The 22,783-nt window shown below is 37.3% G+C and overlaps 1 long non-coding RNA gene and 1 pseudogene across 1 annotated transcript; one reads left to right on the top strand and one right to left on the bottom strand.

The window, feature by feature from the left end:
* Positions 1-13,290: 13,290 nt before the first annotated feature.
* Positions 13,291-15,007, bottom strand: LOC148578550 (uncharacterized). The gene is made up of 3 exons (XR_015899794.1): positions 14,531-15,007; positions 13,700-13,846; positions 13,291-13,606 (listed from the first exon to the last, which is right to left on the bottom strand). It is a non-coding gene; the product is annotated as an uncharacterized LOC148578550 (long non-coding RNA).
* A 2,378-nt stretch (positions 15,008-17,385) lies between these two features.
* LOC148578549 (uncharacterized) lies at positions 17,386-20,203 on the top strand (annotated as a pseudogene).
* Positions 20,204-22,783: the final 2,580 nt, after the last annotated feature.

Here is a 22,783-nt window from a genome sequence, read left to right as displayed (position 1 = left end):
TAAGTTCTTGGGCTGGACTTGGTTGTTGGGCTGAGTTGATGCATTATTGGGTTGAGCTGTTGATTTCTTGGGATGAGTTGCTAGAAGGTTGGGTTGTGAGGATGAAGTCTTTCTTTTCTTCCCTCTCTGAACTGTTTGACCAGGGGGTTGTGAGTATGAAGCCTTCCTCCCTCTCTTAGGAGCTTTGGTAGCTTGTTGTGTTGGGACTTGAGCCTATGAAGGTAATCAATTTTTTTTAAATAGAATCAAAATTAAATACATAAGCAAAAAGTGAAATACATACATAGCATAAACCCAAGTAAACCCTAGAATATAATGGCACATACACTCTTCTTAGGCCTTGTGCACCCCCCTTCTTGTGTACTACAGCACCACAATTAGAGCACTTTTTGTAAGAACCGTAATTAATTAACTGTTTAATTAAAATAATTTAATTGTTCAAAATAGGTTCAAAAATTTAGAATATTAATTAGAAAATTTAAATATAATATTTGGACTCAATAGATTTTTCTAAGTTGGAAAATGTGATTTTATGCGAAAGATTGCGTAAAAACACATACCGGTAAATTAGCTCGCAGTACCGACTTAAGTCTGCCCAGTACTGTATGAGAGTAATAAAAACAGTAGAAAAACTTAGGAAAATATTTAAAATTAAAAATCGGGCGTAAATTTTAAAGGTTTGGCCCAAAATTGGGCCAAACGGGCTAAAAACGCTAACGGATTGGATCGGGCCCAAATTGGACCCAAGCCCAACATATATAAGCCAATTAGAGGTCATTTCAGCCACTTCACACTTCATAACTCAACACACACAGCAACTGGTAGGGTTAGAGAGGAAAGGAAGAACACTATTCATTTTCTCACTCTTTTGCTCGTAACTTGAGCTATGGTGCTCCGATTCGCAAATGGTTTGCAGCCACACGAAGCTCTTATTGAGCCAGTTAGTTTTATCTAACCAAAGTGGTAAGATTTTTGAAAATCCTTGCCCAGTTTTTATCTCTATGAACTTCAAAATTTTAGGTTTGGTTTTTTAGTGATTTTTGTGATTTTGGGTGTTTGGGTACACTCTAACACTTGGTTGCTATTGGATTTTGCCCCCAAAACTATTAGGTAAAGTAAAAATATCTTAAACCCTTATGGATTTATGATTTTGGTAAACCCTAGGTATTAATTATGATGAATTAATTGTGTATAGCTTGAAATTTATGATTATTAGAGCTTTTGGATTGTGTGGTGGCTTGAATACACATAACATACACCTAGACACAAACTCAATCACTAATCACAAAATCTTAAGTGTTTCACTTAGGGTTAAGGATCTTACCATACCCAAGGATCAAAGGAGTGAGATTGAGCCTTCTCTTCAAGCTAATTAGATCCTATAACATCAAAGAGCTCAAAATCTTAACACTTTTATTCAATAATTTCGAATTCAAAGGGCCGGACAATTGGAAGAAAAATGTGGCTTACCTCAAAAAAAAGTTGTGAACTTTGTAGAGCTCGGTGTCGCGGTTGCGTAGCCACAAACGGTGCAGCGATAAGAGCTCCGGATCAAAAGTTACAAAGATTTGAAGGTAAAGCTAGGTTTTTGTCTTGGAACTCTCTTCTTCCCTCTTTCCTTAAGTTCTCAGTGTGAATGGCTCATGAGGGAGGAAGAAGATGCTGAGTTCCTTTGTTTAATGAGATTTGGGTTGGGCCTTGGGCCCACTTTAGGTCCGGTTTAATCGGTTCGGTCCGTTTAGCCCAATCTTGGGCCAAATTCTTTAAAATTAGTGTCAAAATTCTCGTTTTAATTTTCTCTATCATATTAAACCATAAAAATCATATTTCTAATATTCTAGAATAAATTTTAATTTGTGGGTTAATTATGCGTTAATTAACCAGATTTTACAATGACCGGCAAAGGCGCGACAACCGGTGAAAAGGCGACGAACTGCGAAGGCACGATGATCGATGAACTCGCGACAATGGAAAGAGGCGACGATGGCGAAGATAACGGACCCCCTATTGGCTATTGCAGTGTGCGTGACGGTGACGTATGACCTGACTACGTGAGAGACTGAGAGGTGGCGGTGAGGGACTGAGGTGTGGGAAGTAGCGGTGAAGGACTGAGGGGTTAGGAGGTGGCAGTTGGTGGTGGTGATGGTGAGACCGTGCCGTTCAGCCACCGTTCACGTGTCTGAGAGGACAGGGGTAAGGGGAAGTTTGAGGTTGAGGGACTTCAGATTTAAGTTTGTGAATTGTGAGTTGTTAGTGCGGCTAGGGTTTTCAGTTTCCCTCATAATATATATTAAGGGTATTATAGTCTTTTTACACATTCGGAGATTAAACAGGTCACCACGGGGCGGGGACCTCTATCCCCGCCCCCGCCCCGTTTAACAAACGGGACCCCGTCCCTTATCCCCGCGGGTGAAAAATCCTCTCCGTATTCGCACCCCCGGCGGGTAAATCCCCACGGTAGAGAGGGATTTTGCCATCTCTAGCATCAAGGATAAAGAAGCGTGTGACTTTAAATCATTTGGATGAACTTAGATGTTAAAATTATTTGAACGTAAAAAATAATTCTATTGGTTATTACCATTTAAATCTCTCGTTAAAACCATCAATCTATTTCCCTGAAATACCACTAAATAATAAATACATAACCGTTATTATCTTTAATATGTGTGATTAAAAAAAACCAGTATAAATAATTTCAGTTTCAAAAATAGTTATTATTACACTTATTCAAAATCAATTATTATTTATGAGAGACAAAGTTGCACGTGCATAAGATACATCACACAATGATCTACTAATAGAATTAAGTAAAGTCAATTAAAGAAGTTTTGGTGCTTTATTTTGTCTATTTAAACTTTTTTTCAATCTTTTTTTATTTATTAATTTGTCTTTATCCAAAAAATATGACTTTTTTTTTCTTGGTCATAAATCATTTTTCATAATTATAGTTTATATTTATTTATTTTTGCAAATTTTAAACTATGATTACATATAATATAAGGAAGTAGTTATTTTCATAAAAATATTTTTATATAAAAATAGTATTATAAAACCGTTAGATAATTTAATATATTTAATTTAACATATTTAACAAAATATTCTAATATTTCACATATTATTTTTGTATAAAAATGCATTCATAGAAGTAGTCACATGAAAAAAAAAAACAAAGATATCATCAAAATAATTTTAGAAAAAAATCATGTAATTAGTTTTATTTTTAATTTCGTTCTTTATGTAAAAAACCCAATATTATTGTTAATAATTTTTTTTTTTTAAAACTTGATATATCTCTCATTATTATTGTAGAATTAAAATGAATAAGATTGTACGACACCTTACTATCTATGTTATATTCTTAGGTGCATATAATAAATAAAAATTGTTTTATTTTAGATATCTAAAAACTAAAGTGTCTGTCACAAAAAAAAAAAAAAAAAACTAAAGTGTCTAAGTACTTTTAGCTATCAATATCAACTATATATATATATTTTATGGTTAAGATCAATCGTTTACAAACATTAAACCACTTAAACTTTAACAAACTTAAAATGCTTCCCATAGTGTTAGCTAATACTCTAATAGTATTAGGTCTTATACGACATATCAAATAGGAGCTAATGCAGAAAAAAACTTGATGCCAAAAAATTGAAAATCTACGTACAATTTTTGTGATAAAGAATATATTAGCAATCATTCGTTAAATTATAGCTTTTCTCGGTTAATTACACATAGGTACTACAACAACAACAAAATTTTATCCCATTAGATGAAGTCGGCTACATAGATCAAACGACGTTATTGAACTCTATCATATATCATATCTACAGGAAGACCATTTATATATAAATCTCGTTTGACTACCTTATAGATGGTCTTCTTAGATCTTCATCTGCCTTTCACCCCTTATCCATCTTTCATCTTATCCAGCCCCCTGATTGGATGCTCGGTCGGTCTTCTTCTCACATGTCCAAACCACCTGGGACGCGATTGTACCATCTTTTCCACAATAAGTGCTACTCCAACTCTCTCTCTTTTATCTTCCTTTCTTATACTATCCAATCACGTATGACCACTCATTCATCTCAACATCTTCATCTCTGCCACACTTAATTTATGTTCATACTCTCCTTTGGTTGCCCAACACTCTGTACCATAAAACATAGTCGGTCTGATAAGAGTGTGATAGAATTTACCTTTAAGTTTTAAATGCACTTTTTTGTCACATATAAAACTAGACGCACTCTGCCATTTTGACCAACTTGCTTGGATCTAGGGGTATAATCGGTTCGATTTGGTTCAGTTTTGGACCGAAAACCAACCGAACCGACCTGATCGGTCCTCTAATAATACCAACCATTCGGTTGGCTGCGGTTTGATCAACCGAACTGAACCGAACCGAACCAACTGCGATTTGGTTCGGTCGGTTTTTTCGGTTTTTTTTACACCTATTGATCAGAATTAAAATTATCATAAAATAAAGTTTAAAACCTTCAATAAACTAGAATAACAAGAGTATATCACATCCAAATTCAATACAAATTCAACTTAATTAAACATAAAACAAAGACAACTAAAAATGTCTAGCAAAACAACAAAAATAAACACACTTTAAACTGAAACAGTCACTTTGTAACAAATAAAAACCAAACAGCTACCATACTTAATCTGAATCTCATCATCATCTTCTCCGATTGGTGCAATTTCTACAAAAATAAAACAAAAAAATCAATATAGATTATAAACATAATATAGATTATAAATTATAAACATAAACCATAAAAGGAACTACAAATTTCTTTTTTGCATACCTAATTCAAGTTTCTCAAACTCTTCAATAAGCTCCTCAATCAGTTGTCATTGGAGAAGCACGAAGCTAATTTTGTGTGCATATCAATGCCTCAACTGTCTTTGGAGTTAAAGAACTCCTATAGTTGTTAAGCACTCTTCCACCAGTGCTAAAAGTGGATTCTGAAGCAACAGTCGAGACCGGCATTGCTAAGACATCTCTAGCTATTTGGGATAAGATAGGATACTTGCTAGAATTTACCTTCCACCAATTCAATATGTCAAAAGTATTTTGATCACGAGACTTCTCTAAACCATCCATCAAATACAAATCCAACTCATTCTTGTTGATGATCTCATGAAAATGCACCTTCTTGAAAAAATCACCAGCCATGTCGCCATCAGGTACTCCCACATCTGATGCACCATCCATTGTTGCTGAAGTAAAAGATCTACCCCCATTATTTGCATTCACATAGCATTCAAACATCTTGGAGAAGGTCTCTTTCACTTTTGCACCCAAAAAATCAGCATCATCCTTATCATATAGCTTTTCAAAGCTAAAGTTCACAAACTTCAACTTGTATCTAGGATCAAGAACCACAGCAATAAAAATCATCATATTGATATTTTTTATGTTACCCCAGTACTTGTCATACTTAAGCTTCATCCTCTCAGCCATACTCCCAAGTAATGGATCTCGACTACCACAAGAAGCCTTGAATACTCGCAAGATCTTACAAAACTCATGAAAATATTGAGAAGAAGTCACAAGCAAACTACCAGACACACTCTTTGTAACATCATGAAAAATTTTCAAGAATTCCATAAAGTGTTTTGCATTGTCCCAATCAATATTCCTTGGAATCCCACCTTGCATTAGAGCATATTCTGTATCTCTCTCCCCTAGCTTCTTGAACGCCTTTTGAAACTTCAAACCACTTTCAAGCATGGTGTATGTAGAGTTCCATCTAGTGGGAACATCAAGTTGAACAATACACTTGTCTTGTATCCTAGCTTCCTTAATGAAATTTTTGAACCTATTCATATGACTAGGGAAAGCACGCACATATCTAATAGCATTTCTTATCTTGCTAATAGATTCATGCATCTCTTTCAATCCATCATTAACAACAAGATTAAGAATATGTACACAATACCTAACATGCAAATGCTCTCCTTTCAAAGGATGTAAATTCCAATCCTCCATTCTAGTTCTTAGATAAGATATTGCAGTATCATTAGAACTAGCGTTATCAACAGTAATTGTAAACACTCTAGATATCCCCCACCCCAAAAGACATCTCTCAATTTTTCTACTAATTGTTTCTCCCTTGTGGTTTTTAATAAGACAAAAATTGATAATCCTCTTTTGCAATTTCCAATCATGATCAATGTAATGAGCAGTGAGACACATATAATTCAGATTTTGCACAGAAGTCCAACAATCAGTAGTTAAACAAACAGATTGATTCGGTTGTTTGAATACAGTTTTCAACCTATTCTTCTCACTAATGTAAAGATTCCAACAATCCTTAGCAACAGTAATCCTTTCCGAAAGTGGAAATCTAGGTTGCACAATACTCATATAGAATCTGAATCCCTCCCCCTCAACAAACTTGAACAGTAGCTCATCAACAATTATCATCCTAGCAAGGGTTTTTCTACACATTTCAGCATCAAAAGTAACTGCAGTAAATACCCCTTCACCCTCTTTTTTTTGTTGGAAGGTAAGGATTGTTTGACTAGGGTCACCCGAGTCCCTAGGAAATTTTTTACATTGGTTCAACAAATGATAACGCATATTAGTTGTACCATTTCTATGAGAGTCACATGCATATGATGCACCACACCAATTACATTTAGCCCTAGGATGTGATGGCTTGGACTTAGGATCCTTTGTAAAGTGTTCCCAAGTCCAAGATCTAGGTCTAGAAGGTTTTCTGTTACCTTCATTAGCTTCATCCTTGCCATCCTCTTCATCAGTTTCCACAGTGCTTGGAGCTGGATTTGTAGGAGTTGCTCCCGGAGTTGCACCCACATTAGTTGAATCAACCTTCCTCTTCTTTGATCTAGGATGGGGCGGGGGTTTGGTAAGCATGTCGCTGTCCGTTGAAGAACGTACCACGGACTCAACAATTTCACCCCCAACTTCAGGCGTCCGCTCATTGGGCACCTCATTGCTTGTTGGCTGCATATATATAAACAGAACAAAGAAAAATTAGCATTTTTAACTCATGAACAGCACCAAAAGTTTTGTTTCCAGCAACAAAACCACAACAGCTCATAAGCAGCTTATGCAAAATTAGCATTTTTAATTATATGCAGCCATATATATGCACTTATGCAGAACAAAACCATTGGATAACAACTTCAACATCTTGCACCAAACATATAGCCATATTTCAAAGTCTTAAACTAAAATCAAAGGGGTAATTAGTGTAGAACCGGCACAAAGATATACACTTATACACTATATTATAAATTGACCTTTGCAATGTGAAATATCAAATGTCACGATATTTCATGCCACAGTTGAAGCCTTCCTCAACTTGCAGTTCTGTTACATCTTAGAGACTTAAAAAGACACAATAAAAGTTCCAAAAAAAACCCTAAACCAAGACTAAGGCATTAAATTATTAAGTAAGACAACTACCATGCATTCTTGTTATTAATAACTTCATAATAATATAATATGTTACCATGAGTTAGAGCAAAGTCAATTAAGCAATCCACTTCTATGTATTAGAGCATCAATTCCATAAGTAATCTGCAGAATCTAGCATCATGATCTTAACAAGTTCTCTAATCTGACTGCTCAAAGAATTGCATTTATTATTGGTTGCATATTTCACTGTCAGTAATTTTTGGTATCAATATTAGTGTGGAAATGAGATACAAGAACTTGATTTGATAAACTTTCAACCAGAATTCGAGAGAAAATGAGATCAAGCACAATATCACTAAAAATCAAGCACAACATCACTAAAAATCCCACAAACAGAATTTCTAAAAACAAAACCACAAACAGAATTTCTAAAAAACAATTATTCAGGTTAAATCAGGCACAATATCACTAAAAATTCCACTAAATCAAGTACAAATATCACTAAAAATATTGCAGACTAGGAGAAATTACTGTAAAAAAATTACTGTAAAAAAATAACCAACCACAAATTCTAACCTCCGAAGAAGACATTGTTCACTTGCTTTTTGTAGGAGAGGGCTTGGTGACAGGAGTGCTGCTCGAGTTGGACTGCTCGGCGACGAACTGCTGCTTGGCGAATGGATTGCTGCTCGGCGACGGGCTGGTTGGAGTGCTGCTCGGCTTTGGCTTTGTTTCGATGGCGACCCTGTGACGGCGACGAATGAACGCCTTCGAGCAACGATTGGCGACTTCATTGACGGTGGACAGCACTCTCTAGCTCCCTCAGGCTCTCCTTCTGTCAAGCATGGAGGTTGGAGGTGGAACCGTGGAAGAATGGGAGAGAGAAGTTTTTTGTGGGTGAATTCGGTGTAGCGGCGTAAAAGAAGAAGAAAGCTAGGGTTGTGGCTAAGTGGCCCTTTTATACCTAGGTTAAAGGGCAACTTAGTAAAAACACACGCCACTGAACCCTCACTATTCGGTTCGGTTCGGTTTGGTTCGGTTCGGTTTCTGTCGAGCCAACAAAAACCGAACCAAACCGATCGGTTTATTTCAAAAAAAAAAAAATTGGTTTTTCGGTTTTTCAATCGGTTGTTGTAAAATTCGGTTCGGTTTTGTGATAATTTTTGGTCCGGTTCGGTAATTTACACCCCTACTTGGATCCTATGATTTATATTATGTTCAATCTCTCTATTATCCTGTATGATGCACCCAAGATACTTAAACTTTCAACTTTTCGTAGGATATTTTCTCCAATCTTCACCTCTGTATTAGGATTTTTCCTTCGGTGGCTGAACTTACATTCTATATATTTCGTCTTACTAAGGCTTATGTGCAGACCATACACTTCTAGACCTTTTCTCCATAAATCCAACTTCTTATTTAGGTCTTCTCTTAACTCTCCCATAAAGACGATATCATCGGCAAAAAGCATGCACCATGGCACAGGCTCTTGGATATGCTCTGTGAGTACTTCCAAGACTAATGTGTAAAGGTATGGACTTAAGAATGATCCCTGGTATAATTCTATACCAATAGAAAATTTCTCTGTCACACCACCTTGAGTCTTCACACTAGTTGTAGCTCATTATACATGTTCTAATTACACGAATATATGCAATCCTAACTCTCTTTCTTTCCAAAATCTTCCATAAGACCTCCCTTGGCACCCGATTGTATTCTTTTTTCAAATCAATAAACACCATATGTAGATCCCTTTTATTTCTACGATACCTCTCCATCATCCTTCTTAACAGGTATATCACTTCAGTGGTGGATCTGTCTGGCATAAAACCAAATTGGTTCTTTGTTACTTGTGTCTCTTGTCTCAACCTCCGTTCTATCATCCTTTCCAATAACTTCATGGTATGGCTCATGAGCTTGATCCCTCTATAGTTTTTGCAACTTTGTATATCCCCTTTATTATTGTAGATAGGTACCAAGATGCTCTTTCTCCACTTATCTGGCATCTTTTTTTACATTAAAATCTCATTAAAAAGTTTGGTTAACCAATTGATGCCTTTCTCTCTAAGGCCCTTCTAAAATTCAATCGGAATATTATTGGGTCCTACTATCCTGCCATTTTTCATCCGCTTTAGAGTCTCTTTTACCTCGAAGTCTCGAATTCTCTGATAGTAGTCGAAGTTTTAATCTTCTTCCCTCGTGCATAACCGACCAAGGCTCGAAAGAGTCTTCTGTCCTTCATTAAATAACTCATAGAAGTAGCTCTTTCACCTTTCATTGATTTCTCTTCTTGAGGCAAAACCTCTCCGTCTTTATTCTTTATGCACTTAACCTGATCCAAGTCTCTCGTTCTTCTTTCACGGCTCTTTGCAATTTTATATATACCATTTTCTCCTTCCTTTGTGCCTAAAGACTGGTAGAGACCCTCATATACTCTTGTTCTTGCTTCACTTACAGCCACTTTTATCTCTTTCTTAGCCGTCTTATATTTTTTCCATTTAACTGTATTGCGGCACAAAGACCACTCTTTAAAGCACTCTCTTTTTGCCTTTATCTTTTTTTGTACACTCGGATTCTACCACCAGGTCTCTTTGTCTCTTAGTCCGATAGGTTATAAGATGTTTGTTTCTCTTTTTAAAACATGTATTTGCGATGAGAAAGTCAAAGGTTGAGGAAAAGTCCAAAATAGTTTTACCCTCGGTATTGACCACCTCGAAACTATGGCCTCTGTGAATACTTCCATACCCAATCACTTCTCTTTCAACATGGCCATTTAAATCTTCTCCTAAGAAAATCTTATCTCCCGAAGGTATGTCTTGGACCAAAATTTCTAAATCCTCCAAAAATCTTATCTTGTATTGCTCATCCAAACCCACTTGCAATACATAAGCACTAATTACATGAAAAGTACCTCCTTCCACCACAAGTTTGATAGAGATGATCTGATCTCCCACCTTCTTGACATCTACTATGTCCTTCTTCTACCGCTTATCCACAATAATACCTACCTCATTCCTATTCTTCACCTTTCTTGTATACCAAAGTTTAAACCCGGAAGTATCCAATTCCCTAGCCTTCACGCCGACCCATTTTGTTTCTTTTAGGCACATGATGTTAATCTTCCTCCTTGTCATGGTATCCACTATCTCCATGAATTTTTCTGTTAGAGTGCCTATGTTTCATGTCCCAAATCTCAGCTTTCTGTCGCTCCGACTTTTACCTTTACCTTTTTCTTTGTCAACTAGCTTATTTACCCTCATCCGTTCACAAAAATGCGGGAAGCCATACATCGTGTTGCTTCCAGACAATGACATAGCTTTAGCGCAATGATATCTTTGATCTATATCATGAAGATTCGACTAAGTTTTTATGTTGGCTGTCGAAGACCTAACACAATCCTCCTCCTTTATCCAAGTTTGAGACCAGCTATGTATCGCAGGTGTAGCATAGGCAGAATTTAATTACACATAGGTACAATTTGATAAAAAAAAAAAATTGAAAGTCTACGATACAAGGGAGGATGTCAATAATGTGAAAGTGTCGTTTGCAAATGCAAGTGCTATGTGAAGCAAATAAATATTTGACTGGCTCTAAGAAGGTTATTGTAATGTGAGTGTCTTCTCCTTCCTGAATTTTTCTTTTATTCTTTTCTCTCTCTGATATTTCTCTGTTCTAATTCCTACTACCTCAATCTTCTTGTGCAGGTGATATTTGGACATCTAGTTTCTTCTTATTTGAGAATTTTCCTTTGAGTTTCATCACTTATCCCTCACTATACTCTTTGTATTCTCATTGTACTCCTATCATTATTAGTTGATTGAATTTTCATTCTTTAATTCGTATCAATGGGTGCTTTTAGTGAGTTATAATGGCTGAAGACACAAGGATGCAGTCAATGCAAGCGGCCATAATGAAGCTGACAGAATAGGTCGATAGACACAACGAATGGTTTGCAACCATTGTGCAAACCTTAGCCTAGATTCAGGTTCAATTGGCTCAACGGATGGAAGAGGCGTCGTGTCGGCCACAGGCTCGGTTCGTTTTTGCGACCCCACGGCAAATGAAGGTAGACTTCGGGCTTGTTTGGATGAGCTTCTAAGAATAGATTTTTTTCGAATTTTCTTTATTTAAAAGTTCTTATGAAAAAGTAAAAGTAATTTTATATTTGAATATTTTATCTAAAAAAATCTTTTTATCTATCAATTATGTTTGGGTATAACAATACAAAATTACTTTTTTGTTTATTTATCATGTGAAAAATATCTTTTTTAAAGAAAAAAAGATCTTTTAAAAAAGATGTAAAAAATTATAGCTTCTCAAATTTTTTTTTTATTTTTTTAGAATTTTTATTTTTACTACTAAAAATTTACCAAACATATTAAAAAAAGAGAAAATTTTTTCATTAAAAAAGATATTTTTCTATCAACTTAATGGTACTTAAACAAGATATTCTCCAAATTCTTAAGGGTAGAAGATGTACTTCAATGAATATATAGGGCTGAGAGGTTCTTCAGAATCTATGACATTCTTGAAGAGTAGAGGTTAGATCTGGTGCTAGGGAATCTAGAAGAGTGAGCACTGGCGTGGTTTAAGATATGTGAAAGTTTAGATATGCTAAACAATTGGCTCACCCTTTCTATTGCAATTTATATACATTTTAGTTCATCCCAATTTAAGAACCCTAGGAAAAGAGTTACTGGTGCTTAAACAATCTTTCTTTGTGAAAAACTATTTTGATGGTTTTTACGGTATGGATGATACCCTGTTATTAGATTGTTTCGTTGGTGGGTTACACCTTGAACTCAGACGGGAGATTAAGGCATGGCACCCAGCCTCACTTATTCCAGCAGTAGCTTTTGCCAAGCTCTTCGAAGAGAAGTTCTTCCCCAATACTCAAAGGTGGCGCGCAGGTGCACCAACGACCTAGACTACTTACACTAAACCCAATTTCACTCGTATCAATAAACCACCCACCCAAGCCCCTGCCACCCAATCACAACCACAGCTTCCACCATTGTTATCATCCCCACCTAAACCATGATCGATGAGAAAATTATCTCCAGCCGAAATTCAATTCAGAAGGGAGAAGGGAATATGATTCAGATGTGATGAGAGACTCATCCAATTACAAATGTGCTACCAAATACTATTTTATTATATAATCGGTTGAGGAATTTCTACCAGAACAAGAATTGGTAGAGGTGGTTGAAGAGAGTCAATAGCCAGAGAAGGTGGAAGAAGTGATTATAGAGGAGCTTTTCCATCTTTCTTATAATGCTCTCATTGGAATACCAACAAGGAGGTCATTTCGCTTCACCGGAACTATTAATGGCAGGGAGATCCATATTCTAATGGAGTAGGGCAATTTGAATAATTTTATTCACCACTCTCTAGCAACTCGGTTAGCTATTCCAATTTACCAAGCTCCTAAATTTAGGGTACAAGTGGGAAGAAGTGAATTACTACAATGTGAAGGCGACATAAGAGATTTACCAGTTAAGATTCAAAATCACATGCTCTTTATTGAAGCATTTGCTTTGCCTATTGCAAGTGAAGAACTGTTATTGGGTAATATTTGACTAGAAACTTTGGACACGCACCTAGTGAATTATTGGAAGAAATTTATTACCTTTCGGCACTGGGACCAGTTAGCGATACTAGGGGTGTTCGCGGTGCGGTTTGGTTCGGTTTTTAAGAAAAATGTCATCCGATCCGATCGTTTAATTAAACTGCGGTTCGGTTTGGTTTGGTTTTTTTGTCGAAGCCATCCGAACCAAACCAAACCAATTAAAATCGGTTTGGTTTGATTCGGTTTGTTCGGTTTTTTCAATCAATTCAAAAAAAAAAAACAATACTATTATAAATTACCAAAGTTGCAAGAACAAATTAGAAAGAACAGAACCAAACTAATTCATTGAATGGCATTATTGTAACAACACAAATACACAATCCACATCATTAACGAAACTTAACTTTCTTTTCAAGTTAATCATTCTCTAAGTACATAAATTCTTTTCTGGAGTCCTACTCTTTGTCTGCACAAAGATGTGGTACACAAGTATCCATATTTGCTCAACACACTTTCTATTTTTGAATTATTGCACATCACCACAAACAGTAAAATGTTTGCCATCGAAAACATTTATATCAACAAGAGAAGGCAAAGCTTTCAACATTTCTCTGGTTTGCAATACAATCTGGAATGCATAACTAATACAAGAACCAAGACAAAACAAGCAAAGTTAGTAAGTGATAACACTTAAAGAAATTCAAAGTTATTAATGAACTCCTATGCTTAAGTACCATTTGTGTAAGCACTTTTAATTCTTGAAATCATCCATCATTTTCTTCACAAAATCCAAAGTAACAACATCCCCCTCTATTCTTGCTCCTGAATATTGTGGCTCCACATCTAGCATCAAAACAAACTCCAAGTTCTCTTCTTATATCCTGCCAAAGACCAATACTAGATAATGAACAACAAATACTAGGAATCAACAACAATGAACAAATAATTAAAAAAACAAAAGCAGAAACACAATAAAATAAAATTACCAGCATTCAGCAACAATGAACAATGAACAACAATCAGCAACAATGAACAAATAATGAACAACAATGAACAACAATCAGCAACAATGAACAAATAGATTGAGCAGAAATTGAATGCAAATAAATCACAAAATCAACTCAAAACAAGCAAAAATAAATTAAACCCAGTAGCTCAAAATCACAGAATCAGAATTATTAATAAATTAAATCACAAAATCAACTCAAAACAAACAACTAAAATTAACAAAATCAGTAAACAAGCACAATAACTCATCAGTATTATTAACAAAATTTCAAAACAAGCAAAATAAGTGTAGAAAACCAAAAATCAATTCAGAATCACATCATCACAGAATCAGAGAATCACAAAATTTGAACTAAGCAAAACAAGCAAATTTGAACCCAGCAACTCAGAAGCACAGAATCAGAGTTATTAAGAAGAAAATAACAAAACCTTAAACAAATCCAGCGACTCAGAATCACAGAAATTATAATTAACAAAATCAAACCCTAACTATTTCATAATTATAAACCTAATATGTCTAATTAGCTTCAGATACATAGAAGGAGAGAAAATCAAACTTGAAGTCAAGTGGATGGGAAGGAGGAAGAGCATTGGAAGAGGGCCAACCGGTGCCTGCTGTGTTGTGGGTGGGAGATTGAGGAATGCTGTGTTGTGGGTGCCTGTGTGGCCAGAAACACTGCTACGCCTGGGTCAGTGGGTGCTCTGCCGGGTCAGTGGGTGCTCTGCTAGACTGCTACGCCTGGGTGCGAGGGTGGTGCTGGTGCTGGGTCTTCGTGGTGCTCTGTCCGCGAAGAGGTTCGACGGCGTTGGGAGGAAGGGTCTCTCGCGGCGCTGGGAGGTGCTGCAACGTGAGTTTGCCGCCGGCCTCGAGACTCAAGAATGGGGTTTCACTTTCGAGGGGGGAACGGTGCAGAATGTGAAGGCCTGAGGGGAGAGCGCGACTGTGAGAGGAGATCAACAGGTTTCACTTCCGATTGGGGTAAGGGGGAACGGTCACTCTGAATGGGGTTAGGTCACGCTGGGAGACTGGGAGTGGGAGGCGTGGGGTTAGGTCACGCAGCTGAATGGGGAATTGGGGGTGGGGGGTGGGGTGTGGTTATTTTAGGGTTTTTAACTTCACCGGTTCAGTTCGGTTCGATTGAGGTTTTCATGGTTAGAATCGAAAACCGAATCGAACTGCAAAAAAAACTGCCACACATTTTTTTCGGTTTTTTTGGTTTTCAATTTATTCAGTTTTCGATTTTTTCGGTTCGGTTGGTCAGTTTAGTTCGGTCCGGATCGGTTTTGAACACCCCTAAGCGACATTACTGAGCTTCAACAAGTCCCAACACAGGCGCAATTTAATCAATTCAAGCGTCTCCAAGCCACTAATGAGATTTATGCATCATACACTCTTGAAATTATGGATTCGAATGAGAAACTACAACCCCATTAGACCTACCAATAGATATGGAACCTGAATTAGCTTGGTTGTTGCAGATTTTTATAGAGGTGTTTCAGATATTCCACGACCTTCCACCGCCAAGGTCCCATGATCATGCAATTAATCTAGTCCCTAATGCTGCACCTATTAATGTATGACTGTATCGTTATCCTTATAGCTAGAAAACAGAAATTGAACTGATTGTTGCTGAAATACTAATTGAAGGGATTGTCCAACCAAGTTCGAGCCCGTTTTCATCCCCGATTTTACTCGTGAAGAAGAAGGATGACACTTGAAATTTTTGCATAGATTATTGAGCTTTAAATGCGGTGACAATCAAAGACTTGCTTCTTATGCCAACGGTGGATGAACTATTAGATGAGCTATTTGGGGCGCAGTTCTTTTCTAAGTTAGATTTGAGGTTGGGTATCATCAGATTCAAGCGAAGCTTGGGGATTGTTTTAAAATAGCTTTTAGGACACATAAAGGTTTATATATAGGGTGTTCGTTCAGTTTTTTAAGAAAAAATAATTCGATCCAATTTTATATTAGTAGTTTGGTTCAGTTGATTAAATTTTTTTACTGAGACCATTCGAACGAAACTCAATCAATTAAATTCGGTTTGTTTTGGTTTGATTGATTCGGTTTTTCAATTAATTCAAATGAAAATATGTCCTACTATTTCATAAAGCCTTAACATGAAATCATAGAAATATAAAAACATCATTAAGAATTAAAATTGTAATCACAGAATAATATAAAACATTAACAAAAGTAGAAGCACAACAAAATAAAATAGGTTGAACAAATACTCAATAACAATTTACATGTTTCCAGCAACAACAAATACTCAATAGGTTGAACAATAATCAACAACAACAAATCAATAATAAAATATGTTTAACAGCAGTGTTTTAAAATAGTGGCCATGGCGGCGCCATAACGGTATGGCGTGGCGGGATTTGGCCTCGCCGCCATACAAAGGCCATCGCAACGTGGTTTTCACGGCAGGCAAAAGGCGGCCACAATTGCAGTGGCGCCATGGTGGACCTCCATAAAAATGGCGAAAATGGCAGGTTTTTTTGGATTTTTCAAAAAAACTCGAGGGTAATTAGGTAAATTAGCAAAAGTCTAATTGATACATGTAACCCACTTCAGCCGCTGTAATTCAAAAACGACTCTTCCTCTCTGATTGACGTCCAAAACGGATATCTATCTATGTTCTCTTTCTCTCATCTCTGTGCCTCCCGTCGCCGCCGATCTTCGCCACCGCCTGTTGCCGTTCGTTGCCACCCTTCACTGCTGATGGTCCCCACCGCTCATCACCACAGTTCCCTCTTTTTTCTAGTTCGTAGAAGTTATAGTACATACATTCGTTTTTTTTCATTCAGTTCACTCACTTTACTAGTTCACTCTCTTCCCTTATAAACCTCTCTTCCTCCAATTTTTTTTCCTTTCAGTTCAGTTCACTATGTCAACTTTTAGACCAGCCCGTAATTTTGATGTCCCTGCCCCTATCCCTGCCTTGCCCCTGCCTCTACCTCTGCTGACCATGCTGCTGGAATTGCTCCTGCTCGTTCTACAGCTGTTGTCCGTGCTAGTAGAATTGACCTAGGGTGAAAATATGTTAGTGTTGTGGAAGAAGGAAATACCAATGACACCAATATGTAATTTTTGTGAAAAAATTATGAAAGGAGGAATTACACGGGCAAAGGAGCACTTAATGATTAAGCATGGGAATGTTGTTGGATATAAAATGGTCCCAAAGGATGTTATTGCTGAATTATGGGAGTTTTACAAGCAGAAAAAAATCAAAGAAGACAAAGTGCTACATCGGCAAGCATGGAGGAACATAGTATCAATGCTAGGGAGCTTGATTTAGATAGTTTGGGGTTTGGATTGTTAGAGGAAGATGCTCAAGGAATTGATGAAATTCCAAATCCAACTCCAATGGCAGCAGCTAGAGGGGGTGCAAGTTCTATGAGAGGTCCAATGGATTTGTTTGTTAAAAGACCCGAAATGCCATTGCAAGAAATAAAAAGGAGAAATTGAGGCAACAGAATATCAAGGAAGCATGTAATAAGGAAGCGGTTCGTAGAGTTCATCGATACATAGCACGGTGGTTCTACCAAGCTGGGATTCCATTGAATCCAGTGAGGTTGAAGAGTTTTCAAGAAATATTTGTGGGCTGTTGGAAGCTTTGGTCCTAATTTATCTGCTCCCACTTATCATGCTCTAAGGGTTCCACTCCTTAATGAGGAGTTAGAATACACCAAAGACTTGTTGAAGGTTCATAAGGAACAATGAAAAAAGTATGACTACTCTATTATGTCAGATGCTTGGACGGATAAGAGACAACGGAGTATTATCAATTTTCTTGTAAACTCTCCTGCTAGGACAATATTTTTGAAGTCTATTGATGTCTCTGATTATGTGAAGATGGGTGAAAAAATGTTTGAGCTTCTTGATGGTATTGTTGAGGAAATTGGGGAGCAAAATGTTGTTCAAGTTATAATGACCACGGGAGCAACTATATTCTAGCCGGTAAGTTGCTGATGGAGAAAAGACCAAATTTGTTTTGGACCCTGTGTGCTACCCATTATTTGGATTTGATGTTTGAAGACATTGGGAGGATACCATTAATCCAAAAAACCATAAAAGTGCCATTTCTTTGGTTAGCTTCACTTATAACCACTCTAGCACTTTATCCATGTTGAGACACTTCACAAACGGCAAGAAATTGGTGAGGCATGCAGTCGGCCAATTTGCCACTTCATTTCTCTTTTTGGAAAGGCTTTATGAGGAGAAAGGAAATCTAAGAAGAATATTCATCTCGGATGAGTGGGTAAGGAATAAGTTGTCAAGGGAGGCAAAGGGGAGGGAGGCAACAAATATTGTTATTAGGCCCTCCTTTTGGAATCATGTCAAGTACACCCTTAAGATCATGGGTCTTCTTGTTCGGGTGCTTCGACTTGTTGATGGGGAGAAAAAGCCACCAATGGATTATATATATGAAGCAATGGAGAATGCAAATGAATGCATCATGAAAACATTTTCTAATTATGTGAGCAAATATTCTGAAGTTTTTAAAATCATTGACAACAGATGGAATTGCCAACTTCATCGTCCATTGCATGCAGCCGGTCATTTTCTGAATTCGGAGTTGTTTTATGATAATCCTCGTATTGAGCTGAATTAGAAGTTACAAAGGGGTGATTTGAGTGCATCACTAGATTGGTGCCAAGTATAGCTGTGCAAGAGAAGATATTAGAAGAGCAAGCACTATATAAGGCCGGCTATGGACTTTTTGGATCAGCCTTTGCAAAATCTCAGAGGAAAAAGCTTTCACCCGGTAAGATTAATCCTCCAATGCATTATTAACTTAGTTAGAGTGTTAATTAAATTCTTAAGACAAATTTATTTTAATTTTATAGTATTTTCGTGGCAGACATACGGGCATGAAGCTCCAAACATGCGAGACCTTGCTATCAAGATTTTGAGCTTGACTTGTAGTGCTTTAGGATGTGAGCGCAACTAGAGCATTTTTGAGCATGTAAAGTATCACTTAAACTCGTTAAAATTTAGAAATAATAAACTTCCAAACTCCATAGCTACTTAGATTATATTTAATACTTTTGTAGATTCATACTAAAAAAAGAAATAGGCTTGATCATGAAAGGATGGAGAGTTTGGTATTTATAAAATATAACCAACAGCTTATCGAAAGGTATAACCTTAAAGATGAAGTTGACCCTATTACACTCAATGACATTGATGAGTGTAATGAGTGGCTTGTTGGAGAACTTGGGACTGCCACCTTTCAAAGTGATGATAATGTGAAAGATGATGCTGATTTAGTTCATGAAGGTGACAACACTTTGAGTTGGAACCTTGTGTTTGAAGCAATGGGGGGACGTGAGCTTACGGCAAATACTAGGAGAAGACAACAAAATAGAAAAAGGAAAGAACCTACAGCTCCAAAGGGTGGACCAAATGGGTCTAAGGCCTCCAAAAAAGGAAAGGTAGTAATTGTGGAAGAGGAAGAACCAGAATTTGAAAATTCAGAAGATTCCAAAAATGAAGAAGAGGAGATTCAATTTAATGATACTGAATCAGATGATGATGAGGGGGCAGAGGGGCACGATAAAAACTGTGTTAATTTGGATGAAGTCGATGAGAGCTAGAATTTAGATGATTTATTTTATCATTTGTTAGTTTAAAGACATGATGAGACAATGGCTTTGGCCTTTCTTTTAAGTTTTTAGTTTTTATGTTCTATGTCTTATGTTTATTTCCTACATTTGCTATTATATTTGCTGCATTAATTGGATGTTTTATGACTACAAAAATGATTATATATATTAGATTTTATAGTTTATTATATTTGCAATTTTTCTGCATGTTTTTTTGTATATATATATATATATGCATTTTTTAGGTAATCCGCCATTTTCGCCATTTTTCGCAACGCCATCCGCCATTATTTTATGGCGAAATTTTGGCTCACCGCCGTGAGCCGCTATCCGCAATAAAAAATTATGTTTAACAGTAATTGAATCAGAAATTGAACCAACCTGACTCGAAGACTCCATTCTTGAGGACGACGGCGGTTGCTGTGGAGGAGACGGCGACTGAGGTGGGTGAGAAACTATGGCAGCTGCTGGTGCGTGAAGAGACACGGTGTGCAGGAGATGGTGATTGCTGTGCGTGGAGGACAACGAGGAAGGGAGGGGGAGAAAGGGCTGCACTGAGAAGAGGAAAGCACGATGAGGAAGGGGTTCACGACGAGAAGAGGGAAGCGCGATGAGGAAAGGGGCCACGCCGAAAAGAGGGATCCGCGATGAGGAAGAGGGGTAGAGAAAGGGACGCGCCTCCGCGAGGGTGTTGTTCAGTGGCGACTTCAGGGCTAATAGGACAATGCCACTGTGGAGTGTGGGAGTACAAGTTTTGGGCGAGAGGATTCGAGAGTGTGCGCTAGGGTTATTGTAGGCAGTGGCGGCTAGGTTGAATGGAATGGGTGATCCTCGTTTGGGTGGTTGGGTTTATTTAGGGTTTTTAAGAATTTCGGTTCAGTTTAGTTAGATTTTTTTCTATTAGAATTAAAAACGAATTGAACCGTAGAAAAACAACAAAACATTATTTTTTGGTTTTTCGATTTCAGTTTTTTCTATTCGGTTAGTCAGTTTTGTTCAGTTTGGATTGGTTTTAAATACCCCTATCTATATGAATGGAGTGTGATGCCGTTTGGTTTGACAAATGTCTCTGCCACATTCTAGAGTTTAATGAACTCTATTTTTGCAAAGGTTTGTGCTGAGAAAGTTTGTGCTAGTTTTTTTTTCGACAATATACTGATGTACAGTCTAGACTAGCAATCCCACATCCACCACTTCATGTGTGTTGTCAATTTTAAAGAATCATGCTCTATTTGCTAAACTCAGCAAATGTTATTTTGGCCAATCTTAATAGACTATCTTAAACATATTGTGTCAAGGGAAAAAGTAAGGGTGGATGATTCTAAAGTGCAAGCAATTAAACAGTGGCCGTTACCTACCTCAATCAAACAATTGAGAGCATTTTTGGGGTTAGCCAGCTACTACCATAATTTTATCAAGTAATTTGCTGTTTTTGCAATCTCTTTAACAGACCTTCTAAAGAAGAATGGGTTTGTTTGATCTTGTAAGACTTCAGAAGCTTTTCCTACACTTAAAACAAGTTCTTTCAAATGCTCCTATTTCGATACTTTTGGACTTTTCAAAGCCTTTTACCTTAGAGACCGATGAGAGATCGATGCTTAGAGGATAAGAATTGGTCCAATTTTGAGCCAAGAGGGTCACCTATTGCATACTATTCTAAAAAGTTGTCAAGAGTAAGGCAAAAACAATTAGCATATGCAAGGGAGATGCAAGCAATAATTTTAGCGGTGGCAAAATTTTGTCGATAATCTTAATCTTGTGATCCTCTCTTGTGTAAAATACATTAAACATTATTATTAAAAATGGATTGACAATTTTATAAACTAATTTATACTAGAGTTCTACTAGGTAGACAACGGATGGTGCGACAACGTAAACAATGGGCTACATCTTAGGTCCACTAAAAAAAAACATCCCACCCCATTTATCCATTACAACCCTAGCCTCTTACCTTCCACCTTTTTCTCCTGTTACCGTAGCCGTTTCACTCCCCCTTCTCTGTCGCGCCGTCACCGACGCACCTTACCGCCGCCGCTGCACCTTCTCCCATGCGTCATGCCGCTCCTATTCTCCCTGCAAGTGACGCTGTCGCTACGCGCCTTCTTCTCTCCTCCGTCGTGCCGCGACCATGCTCCCCACAAGTAACACTGCCATTTGTCCTCCCCTCCCCTGCATCCCGCCGGCGTTCTGAACGAAAAAAGTTGGTCCACTTTTCCCTTGCGCTCGGTCACGTCTGTGCTCCTCGAAAGCAACGCCGTCAATCGTCCCGAACCCTCCCTGTGTCCCACCAATTGAAGAATCAACGCAGCCACTCATATGTCTCGTGGTGATAATGAATGTTCCTTTTCATGTTTTCTGATATTTCTTTAATGATGGATTGGATTTCTTTTATTTTAGCCGGATGTATCTTTGATTTTAAGTAGATGTTTTTTTTTTATTTGATGTGAATGTTTCTTTATTTTAGATGGAAGTTTCTTTGAGGAGGGCGATGCGAGGGTTAGGGTTGGCAATGGGTAGGGTAGGGTAGGGTTTGGACCCTACCCTAACCTTACCCGCGAGTTGAAAATTTTATTAAAACTCTACCCTACCCTACTCGCGGTTTGAGAATCTCTCAACCCTAACCCTATCCGCACCCTAAAATTCTAAACCCTACCCTATCCTACCCTACCCGCAGAAATATCAAAATTTTTCAAAGTAAATATAAAATTCAATCATTTCGAATTTTATATATAATAATAACATAAAAAATAAGAGTAATTCTCCACATACAAGTGATTTTCCATACAAGTCATACAAGTCATTTATAAACACGCCGTTTCACGTTTTTTTTTGTGCCTCTTTTTCTTCTTCTTCTTTCTCCGTGCTTTCTCTTCCTCTTCCTCTTCCTCTTCCTCTTCCTCTTCTTCTTCTTCTTCTTTCTCCGTGTCTCTTTTTCTTCTCTTCCTCCTTCTTTTTTTATTGAAATTTCTTCTCCTCTTTTCGTTTTCTCTTTCTCCTTCATCAAAATCACCAGAAAAAACGAAGAAACATTATTCAAGGTACGTTTCTTGCCTTCTCTTTCTCCTTCTTCTTCTTCTTCTTGCTGCACGTTCTTCTTCCTCTTCCTGTTCTTCTTCTTCATTTACGTGCTTTTCTCTTTGTTTTCTTTCTTCGTTATTCTCGATTTCCATTATTTTTTGACATCAAGCTCTGAA

The sequence above is a fragment of the Arachis ipaensis genome, chromosome B1, assembly GCF_059453495.1.
Source record: "Arachis ipaensis isolate K30076 ecotype BB chromosome B1, ASM5945349v1, whole genome shotgun sequence".
NCBI lineage: Eukaryota > Viridiplantae > Streptophyta > Magnoliopsida > Fabales > Fabaceae > Arachis > Arachis ipaensis.
This window is presented reverse-complemented; position numbering and strand designations above follow the sequence as displayed.